Consider the following 15,282-nt stretch of genomic DNA (forward strand, 5'->3'; position numbering starts at 1 on the left):
ATTACTGACTTGGTGTGACTGATACCAACAATAAGTCATGAAGAGTCATAATGAAGTAAAGGATTAGAATCCAAATCCAGATGAAATGTATCCTCTTCTCAGAATTACATTAACTGTGTACGATTTGTTTGCCATATATTGTGAACATTATTTTGTATTCCTGTTGCAAAATACTGTTTGATATTGTGGAAGAACCATATTATTATTAATCTGTGGATAATCTCAGGATCAAATAGAATTTGCAAGTTGGCGAGAGATGAAAATGAGAGATGATTGGCCATAACTTGAAGATGTATTTGTTGTTGTAGCTTGTTACTGTCTCAAAGCAGCGTGGGCTGTGCAGTGCTGCGGAGCTCAGCTAGGCAACATTTCAACCTTAATTACCTCTCCGGTTGCCTCATCAAGTCAGGGGTTCAATGAAGACAGATTGTTCCATCGGAGGAGAACCTTTAAAGCTACAAACAGGAACCTCTCTCTCTCTCCTTCTCTCTCTCCCTCTCTCCCTCCCTGCCTGCCTGCCTGCCTGCCTGCCTGCCTGCCTCCCTGCCTGCCTGCCTGCCTGCCTGCCTGCCTGCCTGCCTGCCTGCCTGCCTGCCTGCCTGCCTGCCTGCCTGCCTGCCTGCCTGCCTGCCTGCCTGCCTGCCTGCCTGCCTGCCTGCCTGCCTGCCTCCCTCCTCCCTCCCTCCCTCCCTCCCTCCTGCCTGCCTGCCTGCCTGCCTGCCTGCCTGCCTGCCTGCCTCCCTGCCTGCCTCCCTGCCTGCCTGCCTGCCTGCCTCCCTGCCTGCCTGCCTGCCTGCCTGCCTGCCTGCCTGCCTGCCTGCCTGCCTGCCTGCCTGCCTGCCTGCCTGCCTCCCTCCCTCCCTCCCCCTCCCTCCCTCCCTCCCTGCCTGCCTGCCTGCCTGCCTGCCTGCCTGCCTGCCTGCCTGCCTGCCTGCCTGCCTGCCTGCCTGCCTGCCTGCCTGCCTGCCTGCCTGCCTGCCACTATCATGGACTTTTAACATGAAGAGGTGTTTCATTGAATACCATTTAGTTTAAGAACTCAAATACCTCATTGTAATATACAGCTGAGCCAAGGCCTCGAAACTTCAGATAATGTAGATAGGCAGAACAGAACTACAGTACAAGGTTGAAATTTGGATTAAACTGGAGAAACAACTGTGTGTTTGCCGGTGTACTTTCAGTTTTATGTCGTAAATGCCAGTTGCTCTCCTGTTTATTGGGTATTATTTTTGTTTTATGGAGCAATTTCCGGTGATAGTGGCCTGCCTCTCCAATACTATAGCAGGTAGCGGCATAGAAAGAGAGAGAGACTCGAGGTAGCTAGCTGTCTTTAGCATTGCGCTTTACACATTGTAGCAGAATAATAAGCACCAGTACACAAAGAGAGAGACGGAGAGACAAGCTGATGAACACACAGCATGAAGGGGTGATTATGGAGTGTTAACCTAATGATTGGCGATGAGAAGCTGTTCCCGCCACTAGAGTGGATTCATTTCTCTGTCACTACAGCTTAATGGCTCCTTTTAAGGAAGATGAAATCTAGTCACCAGGGAACATCTTGCTGGAGGACTGCAGGTAGCTTTCCTAGCCTAATCCATTTGATCTCTAATCTTTGTTATAGCAATATCCCAATGCTTATGGAACTAGACATACATTTACATACATACAGTGGGGCAAAATAGTATTTAGTCAGCCACCAATTGTGCAAGTTCTCCCACTTAAAAAGATGAGAGAGGCCTGCTATGAGGTAAGCATTGTGGAAAGCAAAAGCTAAGATGAAGCTCTTGGTCCATGTCTATTAGTTAGCTAGTTTTAACATCACCCCGTCAGCTACATCCTTCCTGCTTTACAATTACAACAAATGGTGCATGAAGTCAGAAGTCAAATATGCAGAAATGTTTTCTGCCACATATATCTCTGCATCATGCCTAATTTACAGCGGGGCAAAAAAGTATTTAGTCAGCCACCAATTGTGCAAATTCTCCCACTTAAAAAGATGAGATAGGCCTGTAATTTACATCATAGGTACACAACAACTATGACAGACAAAAATAGGACAAGAAATCCAGAAAATCACATTGTAGGATTTTTAATTAATTGTTTTGCAAATTATGGTGGAAAATAAGTATTTGGTCACGTACAAACAAGCAAGATTTCTGGCTCTCACAGACCTGTAACTTCTTCTTTAAGAGGCTCCTCTGTCCTCCACTCGTTACCTGTATTAATGGCACCTGTTTTAACTTGTTATCAGTATAAATGACACCTATCCACAACCTCAAACAGTCACACTTCCATCAGCAAGGGCTTTGAAGATGAAATGTGGGTCATTGTTATTGACCAAATACTTATTTTCCACTATAATTTGTAAATAAATTCATTAAAAATCCTACAATGTGATTTTCTGGATTTTTTTTCTCAATTTGTCTGTCATAGTTGAAGTGTACCTATGATGAAAATTACAGGCCTCTCTCATCTTTTAAAGTGGGAGAACTTGCACAATTGGTGGCTGACTAAATACTTTTTTGCCCCGCTTTAACTGGGATGGCACCATACAGAGATGAGCAGTATTTATTCATCTATGTTACATATATTTGAAATTATATTATTTTTGAGTATTTTGTCATTTTATTTCACTGGCACTACAATCCAATGTACTCTATTTTGTAACAAAATTCTTTTCTTTACAACTTTTAATAGTGGTTCACAATTTTTTGGCTCTCTACCACCCTATATTTGCTGCATTTATATCAGAAGTCTGTGGCACTACGGTGTGATAGGAGCATTTACTAAATAACCAAAATGTAATTGTAAATGTAAACGTCAACCCTTGCAAAGCACACTGGATATTAGTCTAATGAGCTCCGCCCCCAAACAAGGCCACATATGATTAAAATACAAATTGTTTACATTTTGTTTATTTAGCAGACTTTCTCATCCAGAGCGACTTACAGTCAGTGCATATAACTAAGGTAGATAAACAACCACATCACAGCCATAGCCAGTCAAATGTTTATGTAACCGCTACTTTTAAATAGTAAAGGGGTCTACTTGAAAATGTATACCCCCCTTATGCATTTTGTGTTGCATTTTAATGTCATTTTGTTGTTACATCAGTCTTTAGGGTATTTTGCAATTGTGACATGATACATGTTGATGTATTTTTACCTATCTCTGCACCATGGCCAATACAGAATCCAAAACACTTCTTCGTTTTTTCAACATTAGTCAGTAATTAGTCATTGAGGAACAAAATGCTCTTCTATAATTAACAAACTGGTATTGTAAACAGATAGGGGAGCTTAGCATATCATATCCATCATTTGTAACTATATGGGGATTTGTTGAACAAGCCAGTTTAAAGTGAGGTTACTATGAGTGATCATTGCATGGTCTCTCCTCACGTTAAAACCAGTCAGTGGCCAAGATGTCTGTTGCCAGGAACAAAGGTCATGTGTAGCAGCACTGAGTGTTCTAAAAGATGAGTGTTGGCCAAGACATAGAAATAAAATCTCTAGAACATTCTAGTCATTCTAAATCTATGGACCAACACAGCATCTCTGTGAGAAACTGAACCCAAAAACTAACCTCATAGTCATTCCCATCCAACGTCCTTAAGTCCGTGAGTGCGTGTGTATATCATAATATAATGAAGCAGTCATTTATATAAGAAACATTAATAATTTATTTCAGCCTTTAATAGCCTATACATCACTAGCAGGGTATACCTGTATATTTAACATTTCAGGAGGAGGGAGAAGGGAAAAAAATACATCTTAATGATTTGTTCTAGCTAGCATCATTTTAATTATGGATTTACCCCCCTACATGATCGATTTGAAGAAAGCCCTAGTAATACAAGTTGTACATTCTACTGTATTAAATATTTGATATCCATTAAATTTTCATGATTAATGTCCTGGAAAGAATCAGTTTCTCTAAGCCCATTGGTTTTATTGCTGTCTAAATTAATGGTTTTATTCTCTTATAGTGAGAGATATAGCCATATATTGCACCAACGTTTTGCCTGCTCTGAGAAATGGAGCAATATTATATTGATTGTGAGAGAATTTGATATGGAGAGAAAACCTTCCTCAAAAGAAAGAACTTGAAAAGGGTCTGTTTCATAAGACGTAGAAGAGGACATTCTCATGTCACCAAATGGTACAACAATATCACAACTGTTTAAAGAACAGCTAATGATTAAACAATATTACTCTTGACTGCCTTGGAGATTCTGTAATAATCAGTTTACCAGTATTTACTGCAATTGTTTTAAAATGTTTTTTTAATACCCCTTTGTAATGTCTTCTAACATTTATTTTTTATTTTTTTTCACCTTTATTTAACCAGGTAGGCTAGTAGAGAACAAGTTCTCATTTGCAACTGCAACCTGGCCAAGATAAAGCATAGCAGTGTGAACAGACAACACAGAGTTACACATGGAGTAAACAATTAACAAGTCAATAACACAGTAGAAAAAAAAGGGGGAGTCTATATACAATGTGTGCAAAAGGCATGAGGTAGGCGAATAATTACAATTTTGCAGATTAACACTGGAGTGATAAATGATCAGATGGTCATGTACAGGTAGAGATATTGGTGTGCAAAAGAGCAGAAAAGTAAATAAATAAAACCGTATGGGGATGAGGTAGGTGAAAATGGGTGGGCTATTTACCAATAGACTATGTACAGCTGCAGCGATCGGTTAGCTGCTCAGATAGCTGATGTTTGAAGTTGGTGAGGGAGATAAAAGTCTCCAACTTCAGCGATTTTGCACTGTTCCAGTCACAGGCAGCAGAGTACTGGAACGAAAGGCGGCCAAATGAGGTGTTGGCTTTAGGGATGATCAATGAGATACACCTGCTGGAGCGCGTGCTACGGATGGGTGTTGTCATCGTGACCAGTGAACTGAGATAAGGCGGAGCTTTACCTAGCATGGACTTGTAGATGACCTGGAGCCAGTGGGTCTGGCGACGAATATGTAGCGAGGGCCAGCCGACTAGAGCATACAAGTCGCAGTGGTGGGTGGTATAAGGTGCTTTAGTGACAAAACGGATGGCACTGTGATAGACTGCATCCAGTTTGCTGAGTAGAGTGTTGGAAGCCATTTTGTAGATGACATCGCCGAAGTCGAGGATCGGTAGGATAGTCAGTTTTACTAGGGTAAGCTTGGCGGCGTGAGTGAAGGAGGCTTTGTTGCGGAATAGAAAGCCGACTCTTGATTTGATTTTCGATTGGAGATGTTTGATAGAGTCTGGAAGGAGAGTTTGCCGTCTAGCCAGACACCTAGGTACTTATAGATGTCCACATATTCAAGGTCGGAACCATCCAGGGTGGTGATGCTAGTCGGGCATGCGGGTGCAGGCAGCGATCGGTTGAAAAGCATGCATTTGGTTTTACTAGCGTTTAAGAGCAGTTGGAGGCCACGGAAGGAGTGTTGTATGGCATTGAAGCTCGTTTGGAGGTTAGATAGCACAGTGTCCAATGACGGGCTGAAAGTGTATAGAATGGTGTCGTCTGCGTAGAGGTGGATCAGGGAATCGCCCGCAGCAAGAGCAACATCATTGATATATCCAGAGAAAAGAGTCGGCCCGAGAATTGAACCCTGTGGCACCCCCATAGAGACTGCCAGAGGACCGGACAGCATGCCCTCCGATTTGACACACTGAACTCTGTCTGCAAAGTAATTGGTGAACCAGGCAAGGCAGTCATCCGAAAAACCGAGGCTACTGAGTCTGCCGATAAGAATATGGTGATTGACAGAGTCAAAGGCCTTGGCAAGGTCGATGAAGACGGCTGCACAGTACTGTCTTTTATCGATGGCGGTTATGATATCGTTTAGTACCTTGAGTGTGGCTAAGGTGCACCCGTGACCGGCTCGGAAACCAGATTGCACAGCGGAGAAGGTACGGTGGGATTCAAGATGGTCAGTGACCTGTTTGTTGACTTGGCTTTCGAAGACCTTAGATAGGCAGGGCAGGATGGATATAGGTCTGTAACAGTTTGGGTCCAGGGTGTCTCCCCCTTTGAAGAGGGGGATGACTGCAGCTGCTTTCCAATCCTTGGGGATCTCGGACGATATGAAAGAGAGGTTGAACAGACTGGTAATAGGGGTTGCGACAATGGCGGCGGATAGTTTCAGAAATAGAGGGTCCAGATTGTCAAGCCCAGCTGATTTGTACGGGTCCAGGTTTTGGAGCTCTTTCAGAACATCTGCTATCTGGATTTGGGTAAAGGAGAACCTGGAGAGGCTTGGGCGAGGAGCTGCGGGGGGGGCGGAGCTGTTGGCCGAGGTCTGAGTAGCCAGGCCGAAGGCATGGCCAGCCGTTGAGAAATGCTTATTGAAGTTTTCGATAATCATGGATTTATCGGTGGTGACCGTGTTACCTAGCCTCAGTGCAGTGGGCAGCTGGGAGGAGGTGCTCTTGTTCTCCATGGACTTCACAGTGTCCCAGAACTTTTTGGAGTTGGAGCTACAGGATGCAAACTTCTGCCTGAAGAAGCTGGCCTTAGCTTTCCTGACTGACTGCGTGTATTGGTTCCTGACTTCCCTGAACAGTTGCATATCACGGGGACTATTCGATGCTATTGCAGTCCGCCACAGGATGTTTTTGTGCTGGTCGAGGGCAGTCAGGTCTGGAGTGAACCAAGGGCTGTATCTGTTCTTAGTTCTGCATTTTTTGAACGGAGCATGCTTATCTAAAATGGAGAGGAAGTTACTTTTAAAGAATGACCAGGCATCCTCAACTGACGGGATGAGGTCAATGTCCTTCCAGGATACCCGGGCCAGGTCGATTAGGAAGGCCTGCTCACAGAAGTGTTTTAGGGAGCGTTTGACAGTGATGAGGGGTGGTCGTTTGACTGCGGCTCCGTAGCGGATACAGGCAATGAGGCAGTGATCGCTGAGATCCTGGTTGAAGACAGTGGAGGTGTATTTGGAGGGCCAGTTGGTCAGGATGACGTCTATGAGGGTGCCCTTGTTTACAGAGTTAGGGTTGTACCTGGTGGGTTCCTTGATGATTTGTGTGAGATTGAGGGCATCTAGCTTAGATTGTAGGACTGCCGGGGTGTTTAGCATATCCCAGTTTAGGTCACCTAACAGAACAAACTCTGAAGCTAGATGGGGGGCGATCAATTCACAAATGGTGTCCAGGGCACAGCTGGGAGCTGAGGGGGTCGGTAGCAGGCGGCAACAGTGAGAGACTTATTTCTGGAGAGAGTAATTTTCAAAATTAGTAGTTCGAACTGTTTGGGTATGGACCTGGAAAGTATGACATTACTTTGCAGGCTATCTCTGCAGTAGACTGCAACTCCTCCCCCTTTGGCAGTTCTATCTTGACGGAAGATGTTATAGTTGGGTATGGAAATCTCTGAATTTTGGTGGCCTTCCTGAGCCAGGATTCAGACACAGCAAGGACATCAGGGTTAGCAGAGTGTGCTAAAGCAGTGAGTAAAACAAACTTAGGGAGGAGGCTTCTGATGTTGACATGCATGAGACCAAGGCTTTTTCGATCACAGAAGTCAACAAATGAGGGTGCCTGGGGACATGCAGGGCCTGGGTTTACCTCCACATCACCCGCGGAACAGAGAAGGAGTAGTATGAGGGTGCGGCTAAAGGCTATCAAAACTGGTCGCCTAGAGCGTTGGGGACAGAGAATAAGAGGAGCAGGTTTCTGGGCATGGTAGAATATATTCAGGGCATAATGCGCAGACAGGGGTATGGTGGGGTGCGGGTACAGCGGAGGTAAGCCCATGCCCCGGGTGATGATGAGAGAGGTTGTATCTCTGGACATGCTGGTTGTAATGGGTGAGGTCACCGCATGTGTGGGAGGTGGGACAAAGGAGTTGTCAGGGGTATGAAGAGTGGAACTAGGGGCTCCATTGTGAACTAAAGCAATGATAACTAACCTGAACAACAGTATACAAGGCATATTGACATTTGAGAGAGACATACAGCGAGGCATACAGTAATCACAGGTATTGAATTGGGAGAGCTAGCTAAAACAGTCGGTTAGACAACAATAACTATCACTGTTAGAGCAATTTGCAAACATACTGTGCAACTGATAACTGAATTCAACATGTTTTGTAAAACTCTTGTACACTTACACTGTAACCTTGCATAATTCAGCATTACAAACCTGTCATTCTTTCTACCATCCATACAACACAGCAAGAAATGTCTCAGGCATTATCACTGATAAACGAACGCTGTATTCAAACAAGGTCAAATTGCATGCAATTACATTTCATACACTAGTGCATGTAGGTCTAGAACATACGGCAGCAGTGAATATCTTTGATCATGACGCTAGTCATAGTCAGTGGAGTCTGCATTGCGGCTCACTCATATCTGTCTCTGTATTGCTGTTGGAGCATATCACACTGAGTCACCAAGCCCTAATGGTTCAATTGTGCTAAATCCTACTGATTTGGCCTCCTTTTGATGCCAACTTTCATTTCCCACAATGCATCAAGGTACAAATCTCATCTCCCGGGTATTAGAGCAATTAGAATTTGGTTAGTGCTTTTCATCCTTGGGACGTCCCAACCCTAAAACCTAACCATAACCCTAACCATAACCCTTACCTAACCCTAACGCTAACCCTAAACTTAACCCTTATCTTAACCATTTTTTAAGATCAACTTCAATGGGGTAGGGACGTTCCAAAGATCCCGGATAGCAAGGACCATTGGAAATTCATCCTCACCGTACGCTACAAGATCTGTGCTGCCCTGTCTAATCATAAAAGATATTAATGCTACTGTATAGTATCTTTATCCATGATGATCCTATGAATCACTCAAGGCTTCCTAAGTTCTGACCAGTGAATAAGATATTGATATTTTATGCATAAGACATGAGTATTTTGTGGTGTATCTGATTTAATGCTGCAGGTATAGGCAGAATGACAGTACAGCATTTATCTAGTCTGCATAACATATTTTAGCTGCTGGTCAACTTTGTACAGAGACAAACAGAACACAGTGAAAGAGGTTTAACCAATAAACCCTATAACATAATGTGGCCTTTTTCTCCTGCCTCTTCAGTGATATTGGATAATGTTCCTGCTTAGCTACAGTTAAGTACTTTCACCACTTCTGGGGTCTGCTCCAGAGCCTAGGAACATGAGTGGGTATTTACAACAAAAGCCTATATCAATGTACATCAGCGATTATAGCATGATGAATGGCAGGTCATAAGAACAAGAAGAAGAAGAAATGTGTCTTAATTGACTTACCTGTATAAATAAAGGAATATGTGGACAACTACATGCAGTGTGATATACTCCAACAGCAATACAGAGACAGATATGAGTGAGCCGCAAATCAGACCCCATTGACTATGACTAGCGTCATGATCAAGGATATTTACTGCTGTCGTATGTTCTAGACCTACATGCACTTAGAATATATGGACAACTGCAAATACCTAGGTGTCTGGCTAGACTGTAAATTCTCCTTCCAGACTCATATTAAACATCTCCAATCCAAAATTAAATCTAGAATCGGCTTCCTATTTCGCAACAAAGCCTCCTTCACTCACGCCGCCAAACATACCCTCGTAAAACTGACTATCCTATCGATCCTCGACATGGGCGACATGAGCTTCCAATACTCTACTCAGCAAACTGGATGCAGTCTATCACAGTGCCATCCGTTTTGTCACCAAAGCCCCTTATACCTTGTCACCAAAGCCCCTTATACCACCCACCACTGAGACCTGTATGCTCTAGTCGGCTGGCCCTCGCTACATATTCGTCGCCAGACCCACTGGCTCCAGGTCATCTATAAGTCTTTGCTAGGTAAAGCTCCGCCTTATCTCAGCTCAGTGGTCACGATAACAACACCCACCCGTAGCACACGCTCCAGCAGGTATATCTCACTGGTCATCCCCAAAGCCAACACCTCCTTTGGCCACCTTTTCTTCCAGTTCCCTGCTGCCAATGACTGGAACGAATTGCAAAAATCGCTGAAGCTGGAGACTTATTTCCCTCACTAAATTTAAACATCAGCTCTCCAAGCAGCTAACCGATCGCTGCAGCTGTACATAGACCATCTGTAAATATCCCACCCAATCTACCTACCGCATCGCCATATGGTTTTTATTTAGTTTTCTGCTCTTTTGCACACCAGTATTTCTACTTGCACATCACCATCTGCTCATCTATCAGTCCAGTGTTAATCTGCTAAATTGTAATTACTTTGCTACTATGGCCTATTTACTGCCTTACCTCCTCACACCATTTGCACACACTGTATATTGACTGTACACTTGTTTATTCCATGTGTAACTCTGTGTTGTTGTTTGTGTTGCACTGCTTTGCTTTATCCTGGCCAGGTCACAGTTGTAAATAAGAACTTGTTCTCAACTAGCTTACTTGGTTAAATAAAGGTTAAATCTTTGGTGTTTTTTGTGTAAAAAGTTATTCTAACCTTTAGGCTTATTTCTACCAATAATACACAACTGCATAGGATGAGAAGGTTTGCTGAGAGAAAAATGTCACATCATCTTTTGGCCTCTGCATCTAAGGTTCTCTGACAAAATATTTCTCTCACAAGCAGCACTGACAAATAAATAGCATTTTCATGTTGTTTTATTGAAAGGGGTGGAGAGGGACGAAAATGCTATTCCAGAAACTCTTACTCTGCTACATTTACGGCTTGCGAGGGATTTCTCTCCAGATTCCTTTTTTGTTATGACTCCCGTGACACTATGCAACATTTTCCTGCAAGTTTATTATTATCAATAAATCAAATACACTGAGTATACAGACACACCTTCCTAATATCGAGTTGCACCCCAGAAAATCATCAATTCGTCGGGGCACGGACACTACAAGGTGTCGAAAGCGTTCCACAGGGATGCTTCATGACTCCAATGCTTCCTACAGCTGTGTGAAGTTGTCTGGATGTCCTTTGGGTGGTGGACCATTCTTGATACACACAGGAAACTGTTGAGTGTGAAAAACCCAGCAGCGATGTAGTTCTAGACACAAACTGGTGTGCCTGGCAACCCCCCCCCCCCCAATGTTTGCAGTTCTTAATATGATAACTGATGATCAATGGGCCCACCCCGGTAGGTAATTTGACCATGCTTACTACAAGTTTAGATAGCTGGCTGCTAGACTAATTTACCACTCCCCCCCAAAAAATGCTGGCATGGGCTAATTGAGTGAATGTTGATGCACAACCAAATTTATAAATTGCACCTTGTAAGTTGAGACCCCAACTGGGTTCCGTGAGCCTACAAAGGGTGGCTGCAGGCCGCTAGTTGCCCTGTAACAAGTGACATCAATAAGGGATCATAGCTTTCATGTGGATTCATCTGGTAAGTCTGTGTCATGGAAAGAGCAGGTTTAGTATAATCAGTGTATATTCCATCTTTCATAATCAGATCATCCATTCCCTACCATAACACCTTTTCTGCAATGTTTTCTCTCCTTTGCAGATAGTATTAAACAATGCCCTAAGTGTACAAGGCTGTCTGAACGGGAATGATTTATTACAAAGAGAGAAGTCTTTGCGTCGGTTTGCAGAGCTCTGCAGTGCAAAATAACCTCATTTATAATCCATATTGCTACGACTGGTTCACTTAATATTCCTGCCAGCAGCTCTAACGGCATGCCTTCTGTTGAGTTCAGCTGCAATAAAGCCAGTGCCTTTGAGAAGTGTATAAACAATATTAAACACATTTCATCAGATTACCGTCATGCACCAAGAACACCTCTGAAACAAAGAAGCAGGTCAAGTGTTACCACAAAGACTATTATATGACAGACAGTAGGGGTTTGCATCCTTTAGATGCATGCAGGCTCTATCAGTGTTGGGCTATTATTACAATAGCAACGTGAGAGAATGTTGCCTGCTATTGTGACACAAGTATAAATCATAAGCTGAGAAGATTGTAAAGCGCATGAAACTCTTAAGGATTGTACCCTTTTCAGAACCCAGTTCCCACATTTGAATATAAAAATGTATTTTATCAAACAAAACGATGATACATTTTTATCTCTGGGATCCTCTGTATGACAAATCAGAGCAAGATTACTGAACGTAAGTACCTTATTTCCCTTCAGAGGTGAATGTATCAAACCAAGTGCCGTGATAAAAGTGCTTTGTTGTTGTGCACTCTCCTCAAACAATAGCATTGTGTTTTTACACTGCAATGGCTACTGTCAATTTGAGTTAGATTAACTAGAATTGAAGTTTTCTGCACATATAACACATGTCTATGTCCTGGAAAATTAGATGTTACTTACAACATCATTCTAGTCACATTAGCGCACGTTAGCAACAACGGTCCCTTTATAGGGACACCGATCCCATAGAGTTTAAAACCTCTTAGAGCTACCCCCTAGTTTTTTCAATTTCCGCCTGAAGACATACCCAAATCTAACTGACTGTAGCTCAGGCACAGAACCAAGGATATGCATATTCTTGGTACCATTTGAAAGAAAACACTCTGAAGTTTGTGTAAATGTGAATTGAATGTAGGAGAATATAACACAATAGATCTGGTTGAGATAATACAATGAAAATACATTTGTTTTTTTTTATTGTTGTATCATCATCTTTAAAATGAACAAGATAAAACAAACATTCAGATAGGATGATGGGGACAATTTCAGTGAAAAACATAAGAGGGCAACAGTACTTATGCAAAGTTTCAGAATGATAATTTCCAAAATGAGTGTGCTACATGACATTTATCATGAAGTCACCCAGGTGTCCCACACAAGTAGCCCAAATGTACCCAAGTGGCCAAATTGGTGAAGTTATACATTTTGAATGGAATAACTATATACACAATACCAAAATGGTATTCTAACACATACCCCTAAAAAATGAAGAGAAAAATAAATATATACATTTACAAAACAAGATGGGTAACTATTTACACACTTTCAATATTTGAAAGACCCTCAGTCCTCTATCAAATCAAATGTATTTATATAGCCCTTCGTACATCAGCTAATATCTCAAAGTGCTGTACAGAAACCCAGCCTAAAACCCCAAACAGCAAGCAATGCAGGTGTAGAAGCACGGTGGCTAGGAAAAACTCCCTAGAACCTAGATAGAATCTAATAGGACATAGGGTGCTATTTGGGACGCATCCCATTCCTGTGGTGTTCTGGGCTCAACTGGGATTTTTTGTTGTTGTTGGTATTTCACTCAACCTGCCTTTTTACTGAAGTGGCTGGGAAATGACTGACAACACAGCTCTTAGCTCCCTCAGTGGATGCCTACTGGAGAACTTATTTTTATCGCTTTTAATCTGTTTAAATGAATTTATCTTATTAACACTTTGTTCTAGCTAGCTATTTGTGTAGGTAGCTATCAAGTAAACACAATGATAGAAACCTAGAGAGGAACCAGGAACCAGTCCTCTTCTGGCTGTGCCGGTGGAGATGAACATGGGAGATTTTCAAACGTTCAGTCCTCAAATAATCTGGCTGTGCAACGGACAGCACCTGGAGATTATTCCAACAGAACAGTTGAAACTGGAACAGCAGAGATTTTCAAACGTCATCAAGGTACGTGAGGGCTCAGGTCCTCCGAGAGAGAGAAAGAGAGAATTAGAGAGAGCATACTTAAATTCACACAGGACACCGGATAAGACAGAAGAAGTACTCCAGACATAACAAACTGACCCTAGCCCCCGACACATAAACTACTGCAGCATAAATACTGGAGGCTGAGTCAGGAGGGATCAGGACACACTGTGGCCCCATCCGATGAGACCCCCGGACAGGGACAAACAGGAAGGATATAACCCCACCCACTTTTCCAAAGCTCTACACAATATTGTGCTGCTGATGCCAGGTGCCATAGCAGTTTCTTTCTGCTGTAAAGTGAGTATCAACAGGTTTAATAAACACATATATATATATAGAGTACAGGGAACATAAAGTTGAATATATTATTATAGACCTGCTAGATCTACTGTCTCTTTTATATTATGACATTTCAGCTAGATCTCCTGTCTTTATTATATTATGACAGACCAGCTAGATCTACTGTCTTTATTATATTACAACAGACCAGCTGTATCTACTGTCTCCATTTCACTTTGGTCATTGTTGTGGGCCTGCCCTCCCCTCAACAGCCTCAAATAGGCTATTTCATGTGGGTTGGGGTGGGGCGGCAGACACACGCATCTCACATTTAATTTACATTACATTTTTATATATTGCTTCTAAAATAAATAAAAAATCACAAATAATATTTTAGATTATTCATTTCAAACAAGGGCATTAGCATGAGAAGAACTTACCAGTCCAAAACATGTCCCTCAACTTGGGAATCGCTAAATTAATCGTCCTACAACAATCTCTGTCTCACTTTTCCGATCAATTTCTTCTAAAATTGAGTGTACACCTGTATATCTAGACTTCGATTTAGCTTTCCCTGACTTAGTCGCCATACTGATTGATACTGTATATAAACAGCTGAATCTGCGCGTTTACCAAAACACTGCTGTGCGTAACATGCGTAGCTCCTTCCGGTATAAAACTTCAATAGCGAATGACTCTCTTTACCCCGTTTACTACATGGGCTGGTCTTCCAACACATAACCATTGCATATTGCAGTTTTTCTCAGCTCATTGGCTATCTACCCAGCTAGATTTCAAGACGATCAGTGGTCATTGGGTTAAAATACAGTCAATCAACGAAACAGTGTTCATATAATTGGTGCACAGTGATGTCATTACTTGTTGTCTTCAAATCGGTTTCTTTCAGTCAATACGTCCCGCAAAATGGCCCATCAGGTTTGGTTGTGTTACAAACTAACCAGTTGATTGCAATGAAACCAAACATGACTGGAAAAGTCACGTTCTGTGTGTGTATTTACCCTCGAATGTGTCGTCGAAAATGGAATGAGACGGAATTCACGACACAAGCGGTTCACAAAATGTTTCGGCTATAAAAATGGATTTTATCAAACAAAAGATCATTCATTGTGTAACAATGAGCATTGGGATTGCAAACAGAGGAAGATCGTCAAAGGTAAATAATTTATTTTAATGCAGTTTGTGATTTTGTTAGCCTGTGCTGGTTGATATAGTATTTTTTTATGGGGCTCTATCCTCAGATAATCGCATCGTATTCTTTCGCAGTAAATGCTTTTTAAAATCTGACAACGCAGTTGGAATAGCAAGATTCTAGGCTTTCGATACTTGTGTGACACTTGTATTTCCATGAATGTTTAATATGACTATTTATGTAGCGATCACTGTATGTTGTGGAATTTCAGCCCGCTACCGGGATCCGTGCGCA

Source organism: Oncorhynchus nerka, linkage group LG27, assembly GCF_034236695.1.
Source record: "Oncorhynchus nerka isolate Pitt River linkage group LG27, Oner_Uvic_2.0, whole genome shotgun sequence".
NCBI classification, from domain to species: Eukaryota; Metazoa; Chordata; class Actinopteri; order Salmoniformes; family Salmonidae; genus Oncorhynchus; species Oncorhynchus nerka.